This window comes from Amblyomma mixtum, chromosome 3 (genome assembly GCF_055824585.1).
Source record: "Amblyomma mixtum isolate Tamu chromosome 3, ASM5582458v1, whole genome shotgun sequence".
NCBI lineage: Eukaryota > Metazoa > Arthropoda > Arachnida > Ixodida > Ixodidae > Amblyomma > Amblyomma mixtum.
Window position 1 is genome coordinate 276,640,519 of NC_143014.1, and position 27,395 is coordinate 276,667,913.

At 43.5% G+C, this 27,395-nt stretch overlaps 2 long non-coding RNA genes across 3 annotated transcripts; one reads left to right on the plus strand and one right to left on the minus strand.

The window, feature by feature from the left end:
• Nucleotides 1-5,163: 5,163 nt before the first annotated feature.
• On the minus strand, nt 5,164-6,241 carry LOC149354972 (uncharacterized). The gene is made up of 2 exons (XR_016291413.1): nt 6,168-6,241; nt 5,164-6,136 (listed from the first exon to the last, which is right to left on the minus strand). It is a non-coding gene; the product is annotated as an uncharacterized LOC149354972 (long non-coding RNA).
• A 500-nt stretch (nt 6,242-6,741) lies between these two features.
• On the plus strand, nt 6,742-17,208 carry LOC149354973 (uncharacterized). 2 transcript variants are annotated; one of them, XR_016291412.1, is made up of 4 exons: nt 6,742-7,258; nt 10,360-10,512; nt 14,215-14,337; nt 16,599-17,208. It is a non-coding gene; the product is annotated as an uncharacterized LOC149354973 (long non-coding RNA). The 2 variants fall into 2 exon arrangements; XR_016291411.1 differs by having other exon boundaries at nt 17,127-17,208.
• The last annotated feature ends 10,187 nt before the right edge of the window (nt 17,209-27,395 follow it).

The window sequence follows — 27,395 nt, forward strand, 5'->3', positions numbered from 1 at the left end:
TGTAGATGGTACTAGTCAAAATCTTGAAATCTTGAAATGGGTCTAGTGTTCAACACACCACACCACACCACACCACACTCTTCTAGCTGCGTCGAAGCGATCGCCTGCTATAGTGCGGGCATAGGTAGGCAGCCGCGAACCGTGGCGGCCTTGTAGCTTTCGGGAGCGGCCGCATGATCATGGCGTTGCCGGCAGGGGCGAGCAGTCTTCTGCTGTGTCGTATCACTCGCAAAGCGATCGCTTTCCGCAAGACACTTCCCATCTCTCCTTTCATCAGACTCCATTGCTCGGCTTAAGCAGCTGTGACGGTAATGGCAATGAAATGCAGGACGATGGAGAAGCGTACGCGGACACGACGAGACGCAGGCCTGACAAGAATGTATCTGCAGCGCGTTCGAATACTCCGCGAGCGTGTATACGTCTGCCTGCCAAAGGGGGAACCTTCATGAGCTGAAGGCCCAGCGGCCGGTCATTTACATGCGTGAGTGTGGGACCGCAGCGCCATCCTTGGGAACGGTGCGGAAGCGCGGCCCTCTCTCGGAGAGTCTCGTTAAATCTCGTAAGGTGCCCGGATGCTCTCGTTTCAGTGCCCGGATGTTGGCTCTCGGTCTCGGCGTGACGTCACCACACTGCCGACAACGGGAGTTAAAAGCATTTCATGCTTAATACCTCTTAGTACTTCATATTTGTTGTACCCCCATAATGCCCTATGTTTCATTATCCCGGCGTCTCTTCGTCATTTTGCCCTAAGAGCCTGTTCATGCTTTTCCGTGTATATCTGCCCTTCGTTTACCCATATCCCAGGGTATTTGTATTCGGCCACTTTGGGTATTTCGTGGCCTTGTGTTGTAGGCACCTGATCAGTTGTATCGTTAAAAATCATCACACCTGGTTTAGTTGCGCTAAAACTGAATCCTAGAGCGTCTCCTTCGTCTCCACAACAATTAACTAAAGTTTGTAAATCTTCCTGGCTATCTGCTAACAGTACAATATCGTCCGCATACATTAAACCCGGGAGTCGCTGCTCAACTACATTTCCGCCTAATCTGTAGGACAGATTATAACCTAGAGTACTTTCTTCTGGCCTTCTTTCCATATTTATCACGTAAAGCATGAATAGCAGCGGTGATAGAGGACAACCTTGCCTTAATCCTTTGTGCACCCCCACAGTTGTGGAACTTTTTTCCCTTCCCATGTAATTTCAACTTTATTATCTCGGTAGATTTCCTGTAGAAAATAAATTACCTCATGAACGATACCTAAATCTTTCAATATGCTCCACAAGAGTTCCCTGTTCACGTTATCGTATATGTCCAGAAAGGCTAAAAACAGAGGTTTGTTTTCCGTCTTCGCTATTTCTATGCACTGGGTAAGCACGAACAGGCTACCATCTAAGCGCCTACCCCTTCTGAACCCATTCTGAAGTTCTCCGAGTATCCGATTACCTTCTACCCATGACTGCATTTTTAATTTCACTGCCTGCATTGCCAGCCTCTACATAACAGATGTTATCGTAATCGGACGGAAGGATTTTATGGTCATCTTATCTCATTTCCCTTTATAAATCAAATTAATTTTACTCTGTCTCCAGCTGTGCAGAATTTGCCGATTTGTTATGACTGTCTCCAATGCTTTTATTAGCGCTTCCTTGCTTCTTGGTCCAAGTTCATTAATCAGCTCAATTGGAATTTCGTCTATCCCTGCGGATGTGGTTTTAGGAATATTCGCTTCCGCCTTTTCCCAGTTAAGACTAGTCAGTTGTAAGCTGTTCTCTATTGTGCTGTCCTGTGTTGCCGCCTCACTTGGAGAGATTACCCCATTGTCGTTTCTAAAAGACGCAGCTATAAATGACGTAATGTAGTTCACAGCATCGTCTACCTCTAAACATTTTCCCTCAGCATTTATAATCGGTTCCTGCCTTCTTTGATTTGTTCTTCCCAACCAGCTTATCTGGTTCCAGAATTTTCTTGGCCCCCTTTTATTTGCCTCGCGAACTTCAGCCAGCCATTTATCAGAGGACTGCTTCATTTTAGTCTGGACTAGGACCTGAACTTGCTGTTTCTTTTGTCGATAAGATTCGCATTTTTCGCCTATTTCCTCTTCAGATAACTGCGCCCTCTTTGCTTCTCTGAGTTCGCTTGAAGCCACCCGTCGTTCTTCGATGGCCTCCTTAATTTCCATATTCCACCAGCTTCGTGGCTTCCTCTTTCCTCTCCAACGGTTTACTCCTTTCATTTGTTTCATTTTTGTAGCGATGAGCAGCTCTAACTGATTATAATCCCACTTTTCCATGGGGCCTTTCTCGATTATTTCTTCTATATCGGCTGATATTAGAGCTATTCGTTGATAGTTTAATTTTGCGTTGCCTTTTTGACTTCGCTGCATTTCTGTTTTGACCAGGGCTCCCAACTGTAGACTAATACGTTTATGATCACTTCCTAGGTTGTACTTCATCTCTTCGTCTGTTTCCATTATTGCGAGCTTGCTATAGATGCCCTGCGACATTAGACAGTAGTCAATGGTTGTTTGCCTGTTACGGGATTCCCACGTGATTTGTCCCTTACATTTCGTTTCCCTATTGACAATAACTAGGTTGTGCCGCTCACACAAGTCTAGCATTAACTTACCGTTACAATCTGTGTATCCATCCAGATCCTCGATGTGGCCGTTCGTGTCTCCAAGCAAAATAATATCGACACCGTCTCCAATCTGCTTTATATCGTCATTGAGGCACTTAACTAGATCCTTGTTTTCTTGCCTGCATTTGTCTCGGTCCCTAAAAAACCTACCCCTAGCCATGTCCTTTTGCCAGCAATTGTACCTGATACCCGGGCATGTTCTTTACAAGTTGATTTTATTCTTTGCCAATTTGTTTCTTGATGTATCAGCATACCTACTCCTCCTCCCTTCTTCTCCGTTGTTGTTCTGTTGCACCCTTCCCAGACATAGCCATCGATTAAAGGTGGATCTTCTAGATCCCTCCACTGCAAAAAAATTCCGTGAATGTTACGTACAAACTCTCCATAACAGAACGAACGCTTGCTCTGTTGCATCTGAAATGGAGGGTCCATCCGTAACACATTCGTGAAGGTGGCTGGCCGTATTATACATTTTCTGAAACGTATTACTCGCCGTAACTGTTGGCCCCCGGACTAGGCACCACATGACGTCCCATTTCCGATCTGTGTGGTTTACTCTTGTTCAACAATGTCCACAAACTAGCATGGCGAAAATGAGATTAACCCCATGTGCAAAGGTGAAGATCCGAGGGGGGGTGATAATCAAATGAGACCCAAGTGACGCATAATGTTGTTTCAACGTTGAGGGATTGCTACAAATTGTAAGCAACATTAAATAACAAAGGACTTATTTTGCTATAACTTTAAAAGAAGAACGTTGACTTCATAAAAAAATATTTTCACCATGTTGCTAACCACATGACAGGGTAACAATTAATAAATGCAATTAATAAATAATTTAGAAATGCAGCTTAATGAGGTCAAGAGATAAAAAAAAATTTAGACACAGACAATGGTTAGACAACTTCTCTAAATTGAAACTGAACACCAGCTGAAAATACATTACAAACATGATGAAAGTGCACAAGGTGAAAGCCGAATTTCCGTCTGCCGTTTGATAAGGAAACGAACCACTGAGAAAGCCCAAAGCATGGGCAAAGAAATTTGTGAATGCACTGCAATGTAGCAGTCACATCTTTGCTACACAACCATCAATCAAAAACGCTAACTCCTTCACGGATAACAAAAGCACAGGCGCAACAAAATATTGCTAATTGCAATGTTCAATTTATTAGGTACCTATAGCCGGCCATTCATGCCTGGTCTTCCAGCGGATAAATGAAACGCTGCAAAAAAGCAGTGAGCAGCCATAATTGCTGCAGTGACAAGGAGGATGTGCACCGTTGGTGCTGTTCCCTCATCCTGAATAGGAAATAATAGCTGTTTTTTCTGGAATGTACTCTGGAAGCATGAATTTCCTATCCACCTTTATTTAGCTTGCACTGACACGACCCATCATGAACTCTGCAGCTTTGACAAACATGCGGGCCAGTCGACAGCCACAGAAGACTGTAGAACCCTGCTAACTTACAAAAAAACCAGTGCTCAGAAAGAAAAATTATAAAAAAATGAGGAGTTCCTTACACGCACTATGTTTTATATGGTACTAAGAATGCGGCTAAGACATGGCATGAATATTGTTTTTTTCTGCTCAGTTACAAACTTTCTCGCCTGTGCTAACATATTACTGCAATGTAAATAATGAAACATGCCAGCATTGCACAACATGCTGTAAGACTTACAAAATACACCCCCTACAAGGCTACCACATGCCTCTTAGATGTGGCAATGTTTATATCTACCAAACTATCTAGACTAAAATGAGACACCAAGCCTCTGACATCTGGAGATGTGTACCTCCCATGCAATTAGAGTGATTGGAGATGCTCCTCATTGATGGCATTTCAGTTGCTAGGTGTGGAAGGACCAGATATGAAGGTGAACAACTAGACACCCACTTTTTAAGCAACGTCACAATGAGCAATGTGCCTTGGCTTTTCTTCCATCCAAAAAGTTTTATGTTCCATGTTTACGTAACTGCTTGCATGTTCTCATTTTGGCTTGCTGAGAGGTTCTTTTCTTTGTTAAACTAGCTTTAACTCTGGCCTCAGTCTTCTGCACCTTCTTAATTTTTTGCTAGTGTTCACCTTAAGTCATGTGTAAGCTCACACAGATCTCTACTTTTCTACGCTTCCAACTGTCACGTCTTCTCTGCCTTTGTCATGTCCATCACTGCATCCGACGCCTTCAAGTATGCTGTGTATAATCACCTTAACTAATCTGCCTATTACACATGTATTTTTGTTAGCCACCCACTCCTCTATCTGGCGCTGATAGGCCCTGAGAGTAAATAAATGAATTGTAGTCTAAGCTAAGTCTCAGCAAGCATGCATTATGTTCAGTTTATTTTACCATGTTTACCAGTAAAGAGTGGACGGAAAAAAGCTGCTAAGTGGAGCCTGACATGCCTCTCGCCCCTACACTGGAAAGCAGCAGGCAAGGCATACATAGCCACTAACGACAACAGAACATGCCAAGTGCGAAGTAAATCAGTAATGTTCCTCGCATTTATCACAGGGCATACTCTCTGCTCAGTAATTTATTACCCCCTTAGACATTCTGCAAGGAGTGTATACAATGATGTGTCACCACAATACAATGAGAATCATTAACCCTGTGCAAATACAACAGCAAAGAAATTTATGCCCAATAAATGCACTGCTTACATGCAACCAAGAGGCAAGAATGGGACAACCTGGCACATTTATGGAAAATAAGCTCAAAATAATAAAGAATGACATTTGAGCAGCCGCTCATTCCCCCCACCCCCTCCCTCAAAAAAATATGAAAAATGGTCCTCTTCACACGGCACGTTTGAAAGATGCGGCTGTAATGTTTGCGACAGTTCCACTACGTGTGAAAATCAGATATAAATAACGCCAACGCATGCGGTTGGAAGCGAGGCGCCAGGGCGCGGGCAAACAGTAATCGTCTTCAGGTGTCGACTGGTTCCACCTCCTGAGGGCCGCTGCTCGACGAATACCACTCATGGCCACGTTCACATCCAACAAGCTTGTAATAAACATTAGACAGGTGTTTATCATGACGCAGCAGCAGCTCATCAGTGCTATTGGCCAGTGCTGAATTTTTTAGCTTGATAAACGAAATCATCCACCGAAACGCGTGTCGACCGTTCCTCGCCAGATTCTTGCAGTCCCACGAGGGTGAGCAGCTTTTCCGCCGGCTTCGTCTCCTCTTTAGTGCAGGGCCACTGTCATTGTGACGCACATTCTGCACGGTCGTTTTACTATGCATCGATGCCGCATGGGACAGCAAGCGGTCGTACACTCCAATGCGGCGTACGGGCCGCACACATACACACACCGTAACGACAATACAGCGCGCAGGACGCACGCAGCGAACACGGAAGAACAAAAACCGTTCTAAAGCACCTGTTCACTCAACACCGGGCCGCACACATACACACACCGTAACGACAATACAGCGCGCAGGACGCACGCAGCGAACACGGAAGAACAAAAACCGTTCTAAAGCACCTGTTTACAGTGTACTAGAATACTTTGTAACCTGTTCACTCAACACCACACATACTCCGCAATTCCGCGCATGGTTCCGACTGCGGGCTTGGCTAGCGCTTCGACTCGTCACGGCCAAGCTGCATGCCCTGCGCTCTTGTGGTAACAACGCTCATGAAACGAAAAGAAAATTTTAATATGTAAAACCATTCAAGTTGTCAGCTAAAAAAGCTACGGTAAAATTAAATACAGCTGATGTGTTTTCAAGGTGGTGCGCTTTTGCGGACGCGAATACGCGAATGGGGCTATGAATTTCCCGTGCAGCTCTGCTAGACACCATAGCTCTGCAAATGGCATCGTGCTCGGAGTTTTGCGCGGCTGACTTGCCCGCATGAATTTTACTTCCTCCGTGCACACATGCTTGGTGAGGTGAACGGTGGTCGGTGCGAACAGTTCGAAGTTTAATCGGCTGAATATTGCTCAAGGAAAGTCAGCGGCATTGCATTGCATCACGAGTGACTGGCGGCAGCCACACGGCATCGTCTCCGGTTTCGTGAACTTGTGAGAAGGTGAGCAATTTGTTCTCAAATTTTGAAAGCGGTTTTTTGTTTGTATTGTAACCCTGTCTCTCGTCGCATGTTATGTTCACGGTAACATCAGCACAACGTGCATGCGCTTTCTGTCTCTATTTGAAGTAACATTGGTCGGTCAGCGTAAACTTTTCGATTCAATTAAGCACAAGCTGTCCATGTTGGTAGTGCGTGTTGAATGTGCTTGTCCTGTCCGCTCTCCCTGTGTTCTGCGTGTTTTTCTGTGCTCCGTTTTTAGATGGATCGATACCAACTAGCCCAACTTTCTGCTTTACTGAACTCTATTTGAGATCATTCTGCGCTCGAGATGGTCTTCTGGTAATTTATTTATTACCAGGTATAGTCTAGAGATTTGGAACCGTTCATCCCACTGCAACAGTGCTGAAAAGCTGTTTTGTGTTCATGCATCTGCTGTCCTTAAACTTTTCGGTAATCATTCGCATGGTTCCTTTGGATCTGGACTACCGGCTACTGTTGCAAGGGACGCCTCGCAGCAGAGCCCCTGGGGACGCCCAGTGGGTCAGCTGTTTGTCCAGGTGCCAAGTTACCAAAGGTACCATTCCAGACATTTTTTTTTTTCTGTTCATCAACCTCATATTCCTTGCAAAAATTACAGTATGTAATTGGGCACTAAAAAAAATTGGTAACTTATACACATTTCAGGACAGTTCAGAGAAATGAAATGAAAATTGGTTTTTGAGGAAAGAAAATGGGGCAGTAACTGTCTCACTTCTCTCGGTGGACTCCTGAACCTAAGGGAAGGAATAAACGAGGGAGTCTAGAGAGAAATGCACATGCAGCATCAGTATTCTCTCTGTGGACTTTTCGAAACCTGGATTCATTCCTTCTAGGACAGTGCCAAGCAGTAGGTGAACTGCACACAAATTTATTTTCCTCAGGTGCAAAGTAAAGAGTGAAAATGTTGTAAGACAAATCTCTACCCTGTTTCATTCTCACTGCATTTGCTCAAAGCATAATATGAAATCCTGTATTTCTTATACCCTGGTTTCCTTTACTTTGAGCAGTAGGTATTGACAATGAACATCAAGGCAACTCCACTCTGATTGCTTATTGCTGCTTTTAGGTTTCCTCCATGATTTTCTGTTTGCTCAGTCCTGGCCTTAACATATTTTCTTCTGCTGCTTAGCTTCGAACTACTGGCTAGGTTACATGGTTCTGCTACTTCTATGTTCACTGTGAGGTTTGAGAGCTTGTTGCTTTGTTCTTTTTTTATAAGCATCTTTGTCTTCTCGAGGCTGATTGGCAGTCCGGAACAGAGACCACATGCATTGTTTATGTTAAGATGATGACATGATAGCCTAACACATCGTATCGTTGCCATTCGAGCCCCCTGTGTACTTGCTTTGTTGCACTGGGAGCAAAAAAGTTTAGTGGAAGTCGCAATGAGGCGCACTTTTGTTTAGACTAGTGGCAAAGGTTTACTGTTGCTTCGCAGTATAGTGCTCCCACCTGTTGCGCACGAGCATTTAGATGGCTGTTAAATACTACTATCAAGGATTTAGCCATTGTAATGTCGCAGGTCTGTTGTGTAGGATTTCAGATCATTGTCTTGCACTGTCCCCGAAGCCTGTTGTGTGTCAGTTACGCCACTATGCTGTTGTATTTCTGTCCAGTGTAAAAAATATTTTCTGTGATTATGCTACACGCACAGGTTCATGGGGAAGTAAATATTTTGTGTCGCTTCAACCGGGTAATGCTTCAGAATGAACACATGCAAAAACCCATGCTGTTAAAAGCTTCGGCTTGTGTAACCCAAGTGTGAGGAGAATACTATTATGGCAGGGATTCTTGCATTGCAACCTTTTAAATTCCTTTTTTGTAAAAAGAATGACGAGAGGTTTCATGAGTTACAGCTCTCTTTCATTGCTTGCTCAGAGAAAGCGTTTATTGTAAGTAAGCAGTAGTGGCTTTTTTCTATTGTTCAAGCAGCAGCGTCAGCATGCCTCATCATTTTTGTCTTGAATGACTGAAGGTGCTTCCAGAGCATTGCCTTCTTTTTTTCTTGTTGTTTATTCAGCATGCAATATTGTGTCTATAGATTGCTCTTTAGCATTATTTTGCGTTCTCCCAAGCAAATTTTAGGCGACCAAATTCAGAAGCACCTTGTATTGGCCTTACATGCTCGCTATTAATGCAGAAGTAATTATATGCCACACTAAACACCAAATCTACATCCTTCAGAGTGGGTCTAGAAGCTTGTCTCCAGACTCTTGCCTTCAAGGAGTTTTTGCAGGTTTCATGTATCTGCTTGGTGTTGGAAGTGACAGCCTTGACTGATAATGATTAGCATTAGACACACATTATGCATTTACAGTTAGGCCGGAACGAAATGCGAACATACATGTGCAGTACTTTTCTACTTTGCAGCGAGGTATACATTTAGAAAGGGTTCATATATGTGTATTAGGTAGATCTCTTAACCAGAAACAGGAATCAGGCTAGCTGCATACTCAAGCTGAAATCACACAAGTGAAATATTTTGTCTTGTTCATAGGCGCTGTTTGCATTTCATTCCAGCCTGATTGTGCACTACTGCCATAGCAGGTACCCTATCTAAACGAGACACTGTCTTGTGGCAAATCATGCGCATATGTTTTAGACACGTGTGTGAAGAAATGTGCAGCTACAAACATTGCATACTTGGTTATTCATAATGCTTTTTTTTCTCATGTGCATAGAACAATGATCAGCTACATTGCTTGCTTTGTTGTTCTATTTTTCTGCTAATATTAAACTACATATTAATCTCAAAGACCCGATGTTCGACTGAATGATCCTTCTGTGTCCCACTAGGAAGGCAAAAGCATCACGCCTAGGGCTCATTCACCGCCCTTCACCCCTGTTTTGGTTTCAGTCGGTCAGTTATGCTATTAATGAATGTAATCACTTAATAGGACAAGTATATATGAAAATATATTTTGGGCTAAATGAGGTTAACAAGTTATCCACTGTGCACAATGGTATGGTTGGTCTTGTACATCTTTACTTGGGTGTTAATGTTTCTTTTGTGGTTGCTGTCTAAATAACTTTGTCTGCCTATTGTATCCTAAGTCCTTTTATGCCCGTCTTCCTTCCTACTGGCTCTCTCCCTTTTCAGTCATTCCTTTTTCCTTTAAACTGGTGATTGGTCACAAGCCTGCTGTGGGAATGGCAGCTAGCACTAGGCCCCCTTTTTTTTCATTGAACCTGCACTGCTAATATTAACGCTAATAGTACTGTATCAGTATTTATGTGATACTGCATTTTTTGTTATGCATAAATAGTTGGCTAAGCCAATGGTAGCAGTGTTGAATATCACAATATATCATGCATATATCTTGCATGCAATATCAGTATCAGTTTATTCACTTTGGATGAAGGTTATACAAACAGGGTGATAAAAGCATCTGGGCCCTTAGCAAGCTGCTAGTTCGGGCCCATGCAATAAGTGCACAATATAGTGCACCCAGGCGTCAACATAAGAAAAAAAAGTGTACATTTTATATGAATAGAAGATGTTACACAAAACTATATCAGTATATTCACTATTACGCTACCCTCTATTTCTTTCAGCTCGGCCGTTTGGCTGTCGATATTTTGTGCTGCTTTCCTAGCTTAGTCCACTCAAACTAAAACTTGCGTTCTGTGTTGCAGGTAGAATCTACAATGAATGCCGCACTGTGTCTTGTAAGCAGGAGGCGGTGTTAATGGAGCCATGAACTTTTCTTGCGGATGACTGGCGTTGGCCTTATTATGCACTGAACCTCAACTGTGAAGAGGAAAATGTCGTGTTGGATTTCTGCACAGGTGAGACATCATGGTGAATCTACCAGTGCGAAAGACTAGACAAGAGACAAGACAGCCGCTGAGTCGCGGCCATAGTTTATTGAAGTGAATAGGGAATACATGAAGAAGCCAAGCAACACCACAAACCACACAATTACAAATAAGCATACATGACAACATGAGTCAATGCCCCTGAACATTCCCCTGATCGAGATAGTCCAATTCATTGCGTGTTAGTGCGATAGACAATACACTTGCACATTAGTCACCGAGTCGTAAGGTGTGTCTAGCCTCAATAATCTACCATTTAATCTTCTCTGAATTTACTGCCAAAATGTGTGCTGCCAAAAGAAAAGGGTAGCAGCCTTCACATCCCTTGCAATATACAGAAAAGTTAGAACCCCTACCCTCTTGTGCTCCTGTAATCTTACATTGATACGCCTTCCAGTTTGACCTATATAGACCCGACCACAAGATACAGGGTCTGATACCATGTTCATTTTACAAGGTACATATACATTTCACTCCACATGTGTACTTTTCTCTAGCCACATTCACAGAATTATTCTTAACAATTTTACATATTTTAAACAACTTATTAGGGGCCAAGAAAATCGCTTTTCCATCATACCTTCTGGCCGCATTTTTCAATTTGTGCGACAATCTATGTATGTACGGTAACACAACCGGTCTTTTGGCATCTCGCTGGCTGGCCCCAGCCTGATTGCGCCGGTCGCGGTGAAAAGCTTTCGGCTTCCTTAATAATTTATTGTATGCTCTTACATGGTTAGGAAATCCTGCGTTCATTAACCTAAAATGTACTCTTGGAAACTAGTCGTCATGCTAAGAAAGAATGACTTCATCAATTCTGAGTCCAGGCTTGACAGTCCAATGCTATCTTTCACTAGCTTGTAATAGCCAACCTGTGTCCAAGTAGCAGCTTAACACTCCTGGGTGAATATCACCAGCACACATGGTGTGTGCAGATCAACTTATCAAGGTAAGGTCCAGAAACCGCAGCTCCTTTTGTGGCGACATTTGCTCCAAGGTAAACCTAAGACAAAGGCCTTGCTCCTTAAACAGATTGAGAATATGTTCACATCCCAAATTATCAGAACATTTGTAAAAGACCAGAAAATCATCAACATAGCAAAAGATTTTTTCCCCCAGTCCATGCAAGTCCTTGACAATCATTCTATACACCCTACTTAAAATATCTCTTAGCACAAGGCCCATCTTCGAACCACTACATATACCAGATTTTTGAACACATACCACACTGCAGTACTCTACAGCCATGCTCTTAAAATAAATGCTATTCACTAGCATGCTCTTCAGATGAATTTCAGAAAAGGGTTCTTGCAAAATTTTGTCTGGTTATTTGCAAAAGCGTTTGTCTACTTCGCATCTTGAAGATCGGTTTCTTGTACTCAATTCGTAGCGTGGTTGAGTATCTGAAGAATGGCAATCCAGCAGATTGTCTGGTGGTTAGTGTCGATGTAGAACTATTTTATTCCATCCCGTATGAGGACCTTATGAAAAGCTTGTGAATGTGTATATCGGAGCACAATGATGAGCTTGTGTTTAGGAACAGGTGCGTAGTAGTCTATTTTTGGACTTACTTCCTTTTATTTGAAGAGCATGTTTCTGGAGTATGGCTGTGCGGCATATGTTCAAAAGTCTAGTATATGTATCGATTGAATGCCTCTGTGCTAAGTAATATTCTCTTAAGCAGGGTGGATGGAGTGATTGCCAAGAACTTGCATGGGCTGGGGGAAAATCTTTCACTGCGTCTGATTTTCTGGTCTTTTACAAAAGGTTGCGATAGTGCGGGACCTGTGCATATTGTCAAGTTGTTTAAGGAGCAAGGCCTTTCTTTAACTTAGCATTTCCTTAGAGGAAATGTCCCATCAAAAAGAGCTGTGGTTTCTGGGCTTCACCTTGATGTTCTGCACATGCCATGTATGCTGCCGATATTCACCCAGGAGTGTCAAGCAGCTACTTGACTATTGGCCGAACTATTCTAAGCTAGTGAAAGATAGCATTGCGTCATCTAGGCTAGGCTCGGTATTGATGAAGTGATGCTTTCACAGCATGACAAGTGGTCTCCATGAGCAGATTTTAAGGCTTACGAAAGCATTATTCCCCAACCATGCTATTGCAGGAGTGTGTGATAAATTGTTAAAGCTGAGCGTATAAGATTGATCAAGTTGGTCAGACATGCTAAAGGTAAGAATGGCATAGCATCATGTAACGAGGACAGCAGGAGAGCACACACGCATTAGTGCCAACCTTGGAGCAGATACAGAATCCAAGAGCATGTGCTTGACATTCAGCGTTGGCAGTCAAGGGTCGGGCTCATTCAATCTTGAATGTTCAAATCAGTGTTTTCTCATTTCCTTGACTGCCAGTGCTGATTGTCAAGCACGTGCTCTTGGATTCTGTATACACTCCAAGGTTGGCACTTGTGCGTGTGCTTGTTGTCCTGCTGTCCTTATTACTTGATGCTGCGCCATTCTTCTCTTTAGCATGTTAAAGCTAAAACCCTTTCACAGGGATTGGCAGGATACGGCCAGGGCCAGCCATCGAGATACCAAAAGATCGACTGTGTTACTGTACATACGTAGATTGTCGCACAATTTGAAAAATGTGGTCAGAATGTATGACGCAGAAATGGTGCTTTTGGCCCCTAATAAGTTGTCTACAAACTGTAAAATTGTTAAGAATAATTTTGTGAATTTGGTCCGGGAAAAGCATATGTGCCTTGTAAAATGTATGTGGTGTATCGGATACTGTTATCTTGGGGTTGGGTTTATGTTGGTCAAACTCGAAGGTGTGTGAATGTAAGACTACGGGAGCACAAGAGATATTTGGATATTGGTAGGGGTTCTAACTTATCTGTACATCGCAAGGAATGTGAAGGCTGCTAGCCATTCCTTTTGGCAACACTCATTTTGGCGATACATTCGGAGCAGATTAACCGGAAAATTATCGAGGCTAGACACATCTTATGACTCGGTGACAAATCTGTGAGTGTGCTGTCCATCGTGTTCATATGCAACGAGTTGGACTATCTAGATGAGAGGAAAGTTAAGAGCGATCTTTTACTCATGTTGTGGTATAGCATATCTGTAACTGTGTGGTTTGTGGTGTTGTTTGGCTTTTCTATGTACTCCCTGTTTACTTCAATAAACTTCAATTGCGAGTCAGTGCCTGCTTTGTCTCCTTTCTTGTCATTGTCTCGTGCTGGTAGGTTCACGTACTTGCAGAGTAGATTCACTGAATTGTATACTTGCAGAGGCTTGTGAAGAAAAACCAGAGGAATTTTCTTTCCTTTGTCTGGAATGGAAGTTAAAAATTTTTTTCGCATTGCTAGATGGTTGCAGCATGAAATTCCATTCTGGAAGGGTAAACCCACTAAATTGTACATTTTGTGTGCAAGGGTACTGATGCTTGCATGAAACTGAAAACATTCGTCCAGGCTATCTGGCTAGCTTTCTTCTTCCTTGTGCCCAGATTTTTTTAAACAATACTTTGTCAGATTAATTTTGACCAGAATTTCTAACATGTTAATTATACCACATTTTGTGATCATATACAACAAAATTAAAACATGATCACTGGTGTATGGTTTAGTCTGGGGTAGAATGATGAGAAGTACCTAGTATATAGTAAAATTTAATATTACTAGTCTAACATAAACAAAATTGCTCTTTTTTTTAGTGGAAAATTTTGCTACCAGAGAGTCGGAGCGGCATGGCATGATGAAGACTTGGACAATGTGCATTCCAAAGTACCTGTATTCATGTCGGCACGAGAGCTTGCGCACAGTGCTTCAAACAGTTGGTGAGTACCTTGGTGCTGTGCTTCTGCTTAAATAGATAGGTAGATATTTTATTTTAAATGTGCCTGAACAGCCAATTGGCCTAAACGAGTGCACACTAAGTCAATACAAACACCATGACGTGAACAGACATAATACAGAAAAATGGTCACAAATACGATGATAATAATAGTAAAGAAAAACAAGCATAATGAATAAACAATGAAAACAGCAAATTAGGCAAATATTTCTGTGTCATAAAAAGTTGAATTGTGTTATTTGCAAACGAGTCATTGGTGAAATGGCATGCATGTCAGGATAAAATCTATCATAGCATTTGGTGGTTTTTCCCTGAGGCACACGAAATCGCAGTGACATCAATAACGGCTCACAGTCAATAGAGCCGAGCACAACTTTATGTAGAAAATCCATGTCATAAAGAGTAGACATACCAAGGTCTGCTAGAAGAAAGTCGTGGTCTTAGAAACGACAGCGCTCAATATATCTATCACAAAGGATGCATACAATCTTCTGCTGAACATTTTCGATTTCATCGCCAGAGGTAACAGAGGCACTATTCTAAGCTACTGATGCAAACTCAAGACGTGGCATCACGAGAGCACAGTAGCCAAATTATGTTTTTAATCTGAATAAGAGTGTGTATCTGAAAATTTGAGCAAAAGTTGAGTAGCATTTAGATATTCTTGCACGAAATACCACTGTTAAAATTGGTTATAAATGATATGTCTCACATGTACACTTATCTGCTGAATATAGTAAGCATGGCTTGCGACCTGAGTGCCTCCGATGTATGAAAAAAATGGCCAGGTTACTGCATGACGCGTGGAGCAACCCAGTGTAGCACATTCAGGCTTCATGGAGTGGAGAATGAAGGCAGTAATAACTTTAAGAACAGAAAATACAGGACCAGGAAGCTGACAGAACACACTGACACTCGGTGCATGAAGGGCATTATGGAGTTGCCTGTCGTGTCGTGCAAGATGGAGGTCGCACAGACAGATGTTAAACATGAGTCGATGCAGATACCTTCTGTCATTACGTAGTACTCACTGCAGAACTCAACAAAAAAGAAGCAAAGGTAACAGCTGAGCATGGCCAGACTCTTGTGCTTTCCTCCGCAAGCAATCTGGAAGCGCAACTCTTCGAAGTCTTTTATGCTTTCACTCGACATATACATCATCACTGCATGTGTCGAGGAAAAGTACATACCCTTAATGTCAAATGACATAGCACTTACAGGACCCAGTAACAGCTTACTGAGGTGTTCTGATGCATCTACAGGGCACCTCATGAGAGATTCTTAGGCTTCAGAGCACTCAATCTACAGGGCGCCTCATGAGAAATTCTTAGGCTTCAGAACACTCAGCTCTTGCAGAAATTGTTTCAAAGTTTGTTGCCACATGGACCTCTTCGTAATAATGACCCTAAAAGCGAGCCTTCCTTTAGTGTCACAAAAAAAGGCCTAGGACATGGGTCTTTTTTGCTCCTTCATTAGAACCAAAATGTTTGCGAGCGAGATCTTTCACAGATATGGAATGATTTCACGAAATGTCAAAGGGAAGACTGAAGCTGTGCGAAGCAATACCAGCAACAGCCCTGCCGCGGTGGCTCAGTGGTTACGGCGCCCGGCTGCTGACCCGAAAGACGTGGGCTCGATCCCGGCCGCGGCGGCCAAGTTTCGATGGAGGAGAAATTCTAGAGGCCCGTGTGCTGTGCGATGTCAGTGCACGTTAAAAAACCCCAGGTGGTCGAAATTTCCGGAGCCCTTCAACACGGCGTCCCTCATAGCCTGAGTTGCTTTGGGACGTTAAACCCTAATAACCAAACCAAGCGATACCAGTTACAAACACATCACAGCTGTTGAAGAAGCTGAAAGATTCATGCCTTCATCCTTTTTCTACATCAGACACATGACTACACTTTGTCTTTCTGGGCCATCATTTTGAAAAGGTTAACATGGCAGCGGCCTTCGGTTAAATTTCTTCAAGGAGCCCTTTGTGGAAACTTAAGCATCTGTTCCTCGTGAGGCGCACTGCAGAGATATTTGAATACCTTAGTGAGCTGCAACCAGCACCTGTGGCTGCATTTTCACTGACATCAGAGATTAGTACATTTTCGTGCAGATGCTGACATAATGGAAACTATGACTGAAAGCATAAGGTTTCGGGGAAGTATGCTTCCTGATTGCTTGTGGGCAAGTGCTGGGTAACCACCAATCCAATGGGTACAAGCTTTCTCCTCACCTGGTGCTCGTCTCCTTTAGGGTGAAATGCCTGCCAAATGGTTCGTTGCCCCACCTTGAGATGAAGAAAATACCTTGTGCCATGGTGCTCTTTGTCCTCAGATTCCCTCGCGCCATCAAAAATCAATCATCATCATGCTTGTGGGCAAGTGTCTGGCCTTTTTCAGATGTTAGCAATGTTCCTTGCTCACTAAGTTGTGCATTGGGTACTATGTAATGAAAGGCATCTGCATTGAATTGTATTTGGCACCCATCCTTAGCTACTTTATATTTGCACAAAATTGTAGACAACCGTAAAGACTTCCATGCACACAGTGGTGTCCGAGTAAGCGCATTTTGTCTGCTTCTTCCTGGCCCTGTGGTTTCTGCTGTTTACTGTTATGAGAAATAAATTTTAGGCAATGAATCATGTTGGTTTGGTTCTCAGTAAATGGCTTTTACAAGCTTCTACGAAAGCCGATTGCTCAATAGCGGATGGTTCAAATGTATTTGTGAAATTTATAATAGGTGTTGTGTGGCTACTAAATGAGGATTTTTTTATCTTTTCAGATGGATCCGAAAGCAATTTTTAGAGGTACAATGTGTGCAATTTGTCATGAAAATAAAACGTATGTACTTGTACTCAACCAAACACTTGCCACTCTTTCATTCTAAGTTGCATTCTTTGTACGTGTGCAATACATAAAATGCATGAAAGTCTTGTACATAATACTTATTTCCTCGGCCTCTGGACTGCTATATCTGCAGTGAACGTTCTGGGCAGAAGCTATACATAGATGCATGTGCATGTACTACTGAAAGTATTATCGAGAGCAAAAATAATAGACCCCTGCCAGCGCGGGCCGATCTGTGCCAAACTGCATGCAAGCGCCGCTTGACGAAGCACTCCAGATGCTGAGACGAGCGCAGTGGCACGCAATGCGTAGCGCTCCTCGAGATGGGCGCACGCCACTGCGCTGGTCTCGGCACTAGGAGCGCTTCGTCAGGCGGTGCTCACATGCAGTTTGGCGCGGATCGGCACGCGCTGGCAGGGGTCTGTTATTTTTGCTCTCGATAGTACATAATTACAATGCAGATTATTTCCGTTCTAGATCAGATGACTTCCAAGTGAACGGAGGAAGTATGCATACACATTACGGGACCTTTAATAAGAACACAACAGAAGCATTCGTTGCAAAGAAACGATTTCATTCTCGTTCATAGCATAGCGTAACTTTCCGTTACCAAGAATGTGACAACCGTCGGACGGAGTCGCTGTATTCATGTTGCGGAAAACCCTCCGGCAACGCATTACCAGCGGGTTTCTCTGTACTGAGGAGCATTTTTTTTTACAGTGCAGATGTGTCTCGCATAGAGCGTACACACCTACTGCTTCGTCCTTTAACTGCTGTTCTATTTCTAGCCATTTCGATCTCTTTCTGCCTCCTTGCATGTTTATGTAACTAACTGATCCTGGCGTTAAATTTCTTTTTTCGTACTTTTATTTCTGGGCCTCCTAGTGGCCATTTTGGTGGGTTCAGCCGCCATTGTTACATTTACTACATCGCTTCTGCTTACCCCTACGCCCTGAGCCACCGTGGACCCCCTAAAAAAGCTACCGCTCGGCCTCCCAGGAGCCAGCCTATCCTCCTACCCTTCCACTCAAATGGATGCCATATCGTCCAAAGTCTCTGCCCAAAGCTGCTCTGTGCACTTCCTTGTTTATGTCTACCACCTCAAAGCCTTTGTCGAGGCCTAACTGCCTTATCTCTCGATTAGGATTCACAAGGTCGTTAGCAACCTTTGCATTCCTTCCTTGTACCTCCGGCACTGTACACACCACGATTTGCGACAATAGCGCCGACTATCGGCCCCGCAGCCGCTCCGCAGCCCTTCATGGTGGGCTCCAAACTTTTGACAAAGACTGTACATGTTTCAGCAGGATATTGTTGGGTTTCAAGAAGAAATACGTCTGATTGATTTTCTGTCCATAATTCTTAACATGGCCGCTGCGAAATGTTTTTTTTCCTGCGTAAAAGATGAGATGAAAGAAGGAAATGGCAAGTGATCACTTACTTCACAAGTGATCACTCATATCGCAACGGAAATACCATTTCACGTAGCTTTACTGTGAATTATACGTTTGATAGAGTAAATGCATTTTCGCAGGTGTGTAAAGTAATTGGACTTGTAAAAAGATTTAGTGCAAACAGGGACCACGAGAAAGACGACGAACACATACAAGCGTGTCATCTTTCTCGTGGTCTGCTCCTGTGCTAAACATTTTTACAAGATGGATATGCACCGATTCTCACAAAAAGAAGTTTTAATGATTGAATGGTGTAATTAGGTTCTGTATTCCTAAGCGGATGGGTCACTACCAGCTATGGTAATTTTTATGTTGCTGACCACAATAAAATATACACTGCCTGTCCAGGAAAGCTGCAGCAAATCGTAAGGAAACTGGAAAATCACATTTGAGCGATCAGTCTTTCCCCATATGAAGGCGAGTTCAAACTTGCATGCGTGTAAGCTAAGCCTTAGAGATCTGCATTTGTGGAGATCTGCAATTATCCATTACGCTGCAAGCATAGCTCTTATTAAAGTGCACTGCAACATCATCTCCTCTTGTTCCTAACCTGCGTAAGCGTCTATACCGGCACCTGTCAATGACTGTGCATCGCTAGCATTCACAGCAGAAGTCTCTAAATAAAACTATTACAAGCTTCAGCACTAGTTTTTTAAGAAATATTTGCAAGTTACCGAGTTTCTATAATTTCCGTGTTTAAATTCATCAAGAAACGTGAGGTTACACAGGCGTATATGTGCGGCGTCAAGTGCTTTTTCAAGTAGAAATCAAATATATTCATTATTCAGTACATGAGAGGAATACAGGAAAACACCATAGAAAGGAAACAAATATAATTACACACTAGGTATCGGGTAGGACAAAAGATATACTAAAAAAGTAAGCAGAGTATAGGAACTGAAGAATGCACTTCGTGTCATTACGACAGTGGTTCAATGCTTTGTTGCTGATGTAGCTGCCTAAATATATGTGAAACATATAATTCCATTGCATGATATTATCTTCCCTGCTGGGAAGGAAAAGTAAATAAGGCCATATAGGTCGTCGAGGTCTCAACTAATCCTATCAGTATTTTTTTAATGAATTTATGTCCTAGCTAGATGATGCTCCCTTTAACCTCAAAGCACCTGATGGCAGATAATTCGAAATAAACGAGAGAAAATGAGCAGCTTAATAAGGAACTCACTGTATCTAAAAAAGAACTCAATCCAAGTTAGCACAGCAGAAAGCAGATGAGAATTCAGAGGTCTTCTTTCAATTCTGCTCGTCAAAATTGGGCGAACAAAACGCAGAAATAAGGAGGAAAACTTTGACCTGAAACACAGCCTTCCAAACTGGGATAGTATGTAGGATCCCAGCAGAGGATAAAGGAAATGCTGGGATTATAGTTATGTTTCTCTGGAGATAAAAAAAAAATCAGGGGGCCCTTAAGACTGCTTACGTGCGATGAAGGCGAAAGCATCAGTGTGTCATCGTGAGCGATCGACATCGACGCAGGTTGCGCGCTGAGAAATGAAACGAAGACGTGTTTTCAAACGTTGACTCCGCAGTCGCTGAATACACCAAGGTCCGAATGAAACATTCAGACACACGGTTCGAATACCTGCCGCGAGGTAGTCTCCAACCTAACAGACGTAGGCTATATACAACAAGAAATCGTATGACACTACCCGGAATGCTGTACGACAAACGGTTGCTCACAGTTTTGGTGCTAATGTAATCGGGAAAATGGGCGTCACATTCAATCAGCAAGGGGGGGGGGGGGGTATATATAGACGAACGTATAAGTGTTCTCTGAAACGGCGGTGTGCGGCTTGCTCTGCGCGTCTTACGGCCGTTCGAGACGTCACCTTATATTTCTTGCCATCGCTGGGATTTTCTGTACCCTCTGCAAGTATACACACTAAGAAACTATCAAACGCCGCATGTTTTTCTCGTAATAGGACTAGTAATGTTTTCGCATTAGTATAAGATCAGTGCTACATCTGGACAAAAAACTGACGATCAATCAGATTGATGCGTAACGGTATTCATTAGCATAAGTAGCTCCAACTGTGGGACCGATTTTTGTTGACGAATAGAAATCGCTCCCATCAAGACGGAAGGAGCAGAATCGACCATCTGTCGCCTCCCTGTCGGTGCAGGTTTAAAATGCTATTGATCACTCGAAACGACGTCGGGTTTTGTCCATAATGACCTTACAAAAGCTACCAAATTAAAGCTACACCCGCTTCTCTGCTTTTCTCGTCCCCACACAATGGACCAGATGTGCACCGAGAAGTGAGAGCCACTGCGCCTTCCCTTTCCTTAAAATGGATCTTCATCTTTCTTCTGTCTTTCGTTTCCTCCCTCACACCTTTCCTCTAGGCGCGGTGGAGGTGTCCACGAAGAAGTGGAACAAGTATGGCAGCTTTCCTTTTTTTTAATTTTTGTATTCCTTCTTATCACTCTTAAACCAAGGCTGCAAACCAGTCACTTGTTCGAATTCGGGCTCGCCTACGCAAGTGTGCGCGTACGCTTGGGTTCGGAAGAGGTGCGTTTCCTTTCTCCTTGTGCCAGGCTTCGAACATCCCACAGTCACCTTTTGCGAAGATGGCAAAAGGATTGCTAACGCAGTAAGAAAAAAACCATGCGGCGTGCAATATATGACTTTTGGTGTCGACATGGAACAAAGTGGCGCACTAAGGAGCGCTTATTCCCGCACATAAACATCCTTATCAGCAAGGCTCCTGAAAGAAAAAAAGAAAGACTTAGAAGCTTGTTTGGACAGCCATTTACGAAAAGACTGGTGGTGAAACCCTGCATCACCGGCGATGAAGTCTTTCCGGCAGATTGGAATCAACTGACTGCGTTTTCCAACGTTGACGTTTAGCGGATCATTATGGCGACTGGCTAACTGGCCAGTTACGCCGAAGCCAAAGCTCTGCCGAGAAGTATGGCAGCTGAAGTCAAAAAAATGTTTTGTTACAAATCATTCTGAGTCATGGCACTCCCAAGTTTTCATCCTGAATCGGGGATCGCTGTTTAAGGAAGAGCTAATCAATCCATTCTGCACTGTGGTCACAGAAGCCAGCGGCAAACGCCTGCATCTCGTCCGCGCAGCAACGGACTCACTATGCAATTAAATGACACAACCGAAGACATTCTTGCCATGCACACCAACATGAAACACAGAACACTAAGTAGACGCTCTTCTGGTTCTCTTACAAAATATGATGTACTAATCTATATTTCAGACAGATTTGGAAAAGTACATCTACAGTAGAGCCAACAAACGCTCACAGAGCTCGGCCATAAACTTGCTTCGCAGGGGTTGCTTCGTACGAAGGGGAGCAGCCAAGGAGACGACGCAGGCTACAGCGCCATTATCGGTGCGCATGCTCGTTCCCTCTCCCGATTTCCTCTCTGCTTCGCCTCGGAGCGGCTGCGCCGGGCAGTCGACGCTCGCGTGACATTATTTAAAATTCAGGAGGGTGTACGTCGTTGTTCTAGGCCTCCCAATGAATTAGACCACATAGAGCTGTTTAACGTGCGCTTACATCGTGCAGCACACGGGCGCTTTTATTTTGCGCCTCTATCGAAACACGACCGCCGCGGCCGTTATAGAACCCGCGACCTTCGGATCAACAGTCGAACGCCAAAACCACTGAGCCAGCACGCCGCGCGAAAAATCCCTTTTAAAAGCCTAGTTTGTTAGGACAGAACAGCTGAACTGAAAGAAGGAATTTCACGATGCGAGAATGAACCATGTCCCTTTAGTTCCAAGCACACGCTGGTGAGAGAAACTGGCTGTTAGTTTCTCCACGAAAGTAAGAAACCTTTCTTGGGATCAGGAAGGATCTTATCAACTTTCCAATTTTGTGACAGCACACTCGGTGAAAGCACTGCTCGAAGAGGATTCAAAACATGATGCTTGCAGAGTCTTTTGTACTTTCTTAGTATTTTTGAATTTAAGGTGTCAACAAGACTGCATAAGTTCCACATTACCATTAACTTCAAATGTAATGTCTGCCATAACTGCACGATCGAAACCTGTAAACTGCGGTAATTTACCATCAGGTTCTCCGGTAAAAACTCTGCAAAACAAGTTCAGAACATGGAGAACGTTGTGCTCGAGGATAAGGTTAATGTCCTCTTCATGTAATGTTAGAAGCCGCAGTGGTATAAGGTTCAAGGAGAGGGCTGAGTCGGGCTGGTTGGTTCATGTTGAATGGTACGGCAAAACAGCGCTGACGGACGGGACGGAAGAAGATGAGACAAACACATGCGCAAAGGTTATAGTTTTGCAAAATTTGTGAGGGTTGGTAAGCAACATGCATGCTAAAACTGAATGGATAAAAGAGCGTTTGCTTTTGCCTACTACTGTTTGGAACGATACTTCTGTAGAATAATACTTATTCTAGGCGCATACGTTGTTGAAGCGCTTAGTGATTCTAAAAATTATTGTTTCTTGTTATTAAGACGCTTCAGATGCTTGTTAAACCATGGTGATGATGATTTAGCAGTGAATGGTAGTAGAAATGTGCATAGTTAGTACTTCTTGCATTTTTACTTCAAAAGAGATCAGTTAGTTTAAACCGAACGTTTGGAAAAATCGACGAGAAACCAAGGGCAGAAATTCCAGTTTCCTTTATCGCGGAAGTTTAAAGTTATCTTGAATTTCGCGGTCGTGACAGCATGCGGGAAAGCATAGATTCAGTTATGGAGTGAACACTGAGTGCCGGCAAGGAAAAAGCGGTGAGACGTATCCGGGTTTAGTCATTGAAACGTTGGAAGAATGATAACTTTCACTCGTGGGGCTGGAAAAGAGCTGCTACAGACGAAATGTTAGACATGTGTTGATAAACTTGCTTTCGATATTATCTTTAGATGTGGTCGAAGCAAAATCAGATCACGTTATTCATGGAAAGTTAAAATCGTCAAAATGAAGGATGGGAGTTTGCTGAGGTGAAGTAGTTATAAAGCTGAGTGCTTCTTGGAAGGTACTAAGGTTCCAGTTAGGTCGGCAGACCAATATCAAACGCCAGTGTTAACAGGATCGTACAAGGTATGAGACTGAAGGAACAGTATGTCCAGAAAGAATGACAATTTTAGTTCATAGCAACGCAGTGAATGATGGGCTCTTCTTAAATCTTCCCCACCTTATTTACTTGTTTTATAATGTTTAGAGGTGTTTTAATTAGTAAATGAGGAAAAAACTTCGTGGTCGTGAATGGAACTAATTAGTAGAGCTTAGCTTACCGGCTTAGCCCATCATTCAGCGAAAGCTGGTTGGAATTAGCGGCGTTTCCGGCAGGTGTGGTCGCTCTGGAGCATGTATGCAACCAGGACGGTAGCGCTGGCGCAAGCATATTTGCAGACATTTCATGCACGCGATGAGCCAACCTGACACAAAAATAGCTACTTGGCTCTGCTTTTCTATTTCGTGCACGTTTCTCTACTTGGCTTCGCCTGTCTTTTCTAACATGTTTAGCTACTTGGCTTAGACTTGCTTGTTTTGAGTACGCTTAGGTACTTGGCTTAGCCTCTCTGTTTCCAACTCGTTTGGCTACTGGGCTTCGCCGATTTATGAGCCAACACCGCCGCTAGTGGTGCTAGCAGTCTTGCGCATTCAGCTCGGATGCCAACACGCTTTCGACTTTCCCGCAGGAATGGAGCATACCCACTTCTGACAGCGCTCACTTTTAGAGAAAACCTGTCGTGAGTTCCCCTTCGCACCTCGTAAACGCGACATTAATCTCCGCAGCTGCGTCTTTAGATAAAAGGAAAATGTGCAGTAACTGTCTCATATCTCGGTGGGCACCTTAACACCGGAGCTGCAGCTGAAGCGGCGAAGACAGGGAGGAAAGGGAAGACGCAGACCGGCGTGGGGGAGGGGGGGGGGGGGGGTTAGGCAGGATGGTGGGAGGGAAAGAAGAAAGAAAGAGATGTCTTTGCCGATACTCAGGCGGAGCCCTCCACTACGACACCTCTTTCTCTCCTCCTTATTTCACTCCATGCTTTATCCTTTTCCGCACGGCGCAGTTCTGCGTCTTTTCAAAGCTTCATGGCTGACTCCCACTTAAGTTAGCACTGCAATCGCATAGATTGTTCTCAGGCCAACTGCTTTCGCAATTTGGTTATTATAGGTGACATTAAACTTATGCGTATTTGGCAAAGGTAACATTAGAGATAACGTGAGTGGACACTCATAAAAAACGGAAAACAACAATTTTGAAACCCATATAAGCAGTTTATCGCGCATGTAGCGGATTGTATAGGAAAGCCCCGAGTCTTTGGATGCCCGCCGCTATACGGAAGGTGCTTGCAAATGATGGTGTTTGCTAGTGTGGCTACAAAGCATCATTGAGCTCCGTCCGCCGCGGTGGCTCAGTTGTTTGTGCACTCGGCTACTGAGCTGGAGTACCTGGGTTCGAACCTGACCACGGCGGCCGGGTTTCGATGGAGGCGAAAGGCGCCCATGTCCTTTCACCTCATTCACTCGACGGAAAGAGGTGAACGGCAGCAGTGAGAGCCGCCGGTTAGTTTTGAGGAAAGGAACGGCGCAGTAACTGCCTCGCTTCACGGTGGACACCTCATCCTTACAAGCGTTACGCTTTACAGATGCCGTTCTACCTCCTAAATGGCCCGTACAAAGCTAATACTGCTTTCGCTGTAAAATTTAGCCCTGTCCCAGGTAGTACAATTAGGTTACATACCACAGTGCGAGCGAGGTTGTCAAGGGCGTCAAGCTTCGGTAGAGTCTTCGGATGTTTGTGTAGAAGAGGGACAAGGAACTCGGACTCACCTCGACTGAATGTGTTTCTACGAACTATATAGTGCGAGAAACAACTTTCTTTGAGACATGATTTATGGTGTTAGTGGTGTAGTCAACGATGGCGGAAGTAGTGTGATTTGTCTTGGTGTGTCCCAAATTGAGCTAGTTTCCTGAAAAAAAAAAAATCAGTTTTAGAGTAATCTTCATACATTCCCTAATTAAGGTTTTAGTTGCTTAGCACTGGAAAGAACTTTCTTCATCATCATTACCGTTAAATAATTCTTAAAGGCCCTTAGGTTACAGTGTTACATAAAGCGGTAGTGGGAGACCGATAACATAAGTTAGCGGTCAATATTGCGGTTGTTTTGTGGCATTTATATCGTTCGGTACTATCGCACCTGTTTTGCTTTTCCCTCCTGTATGTATTTCCCTCTCCTGCTTGGACACACAGCATGTCCGCAGTATTAAATAAATAAATAGATAAATAAATAAATAAATATATATACGTACGCGTAACAGGCATGATGAAGATAATAAAATGATAAAAACGAAGCGAATTTCAGAGATTCAAGAACAAAATAAAACTGAACAATGGTGTACAATGAGCATGCGAAACAATAATTTGTCACGAAGGAAAAGAACTGCGAAGTCCAGAAAAATGAATCCCATAACACATGGTGTCAAGGATAATCTGGGGCAGCACAAAATTCCAACTCCCGCAGAGGAGAAACAACAAGTGGATACATGAAAATGAATATCATTGTATTTAATTCTTCAGATGTGCTGCCTCATTTTAAGTGGGCCCCCATCAGTGACTATCGATTCGGGTATTCGTTCCATGCTCGAAATGTGCTGGGAAAAAAGGGCTAATGAAAGTGTAAGTGCGTTTCTCAGAGCTGACAGCTCTTTGCTATTTATAAAAAACGAGGAGCCCTAATAACTGAATGTAGCTTTTAACGAACAGCGGAGCGACACGCTAGTCCGTTACGTTTAAAGGCTGCAATGGAGTCTTTACAGTAGGGCGAAATTTAATAGCTGGGACGGCTCGTGAGAAACATTTACAAGTACACAGTTTCGTCGCAGAGACGTGTGTCGTCGAAGATGAGCTTAGATGAAATGTGTACCCTGTAGTGTGTTCCTCTTTTTGCTTCGAAACGTGAAAGCAAAGACTTAGTAAAGAAATTCTCAACAGGCTTTGTGTGATAAAAAATAGGAAAGACCGACATCAATCTTTTGTTTATTTTGACGCCTTTAATGCAAGCCGCTCTAAGCTGTCTGTCGTTTTCCGAGGCCTGCAGCCACAGTGTGAAGGTAGCAAAAAACTTTGGTTGCGAAAAAGTGAAAAAAAAAAATCTGAAAAAGGGTTGCGATAGAGGTACCGTCTTTCTTCTGATTGGGAAACTGCAACTTCGTTGTCAGAGTGCAATAGCCGTCTCGCCATCGAGACAGAAGCTTAGCACTCGAAGTTCCCCTCTGCTAGCGCCGATAGATGGCATTCACCACCCGTACAGCAACAACTGTGACCGTTAATGTTAAAGTGAAGACTGACCTTTTGAGGGGACACTTCGCCACCCGCCGGGAAGCAAGCAGTAAGTTCCGAGCTGCAAGAGACGTGGCAGTAAGTAGTTCGTACCGTTTACTGTACACACGGGGAGCATCATTTTCCAGGTACTCCGCGCTGTCTGGTGCTTTGGATCAATGACATTTCATGCTGCCGTCACTGACACTTTGTTGTTGGGCCGAGTGGGCATTTCCAAAGAAGCTTTTACCCTGCAGTGGAATTCCGCGAACGCAAGGCTTGCGCGATATAAGCAAGAATTCGTGTAAAGACCAGTTACGAACAAGGCGTTCCTTGATTTCGATCCGTGAGATTTGTTCTCTACCTGAAACAGAAGCAAAATCTTGATGGAAGCTTTCATCAGCGAAAACTTTTAAGCGAGCAAGAGAAAAGTGAGCTCTTTGGCATTGTCTGCTTCATTCGCGGAGGCATTTG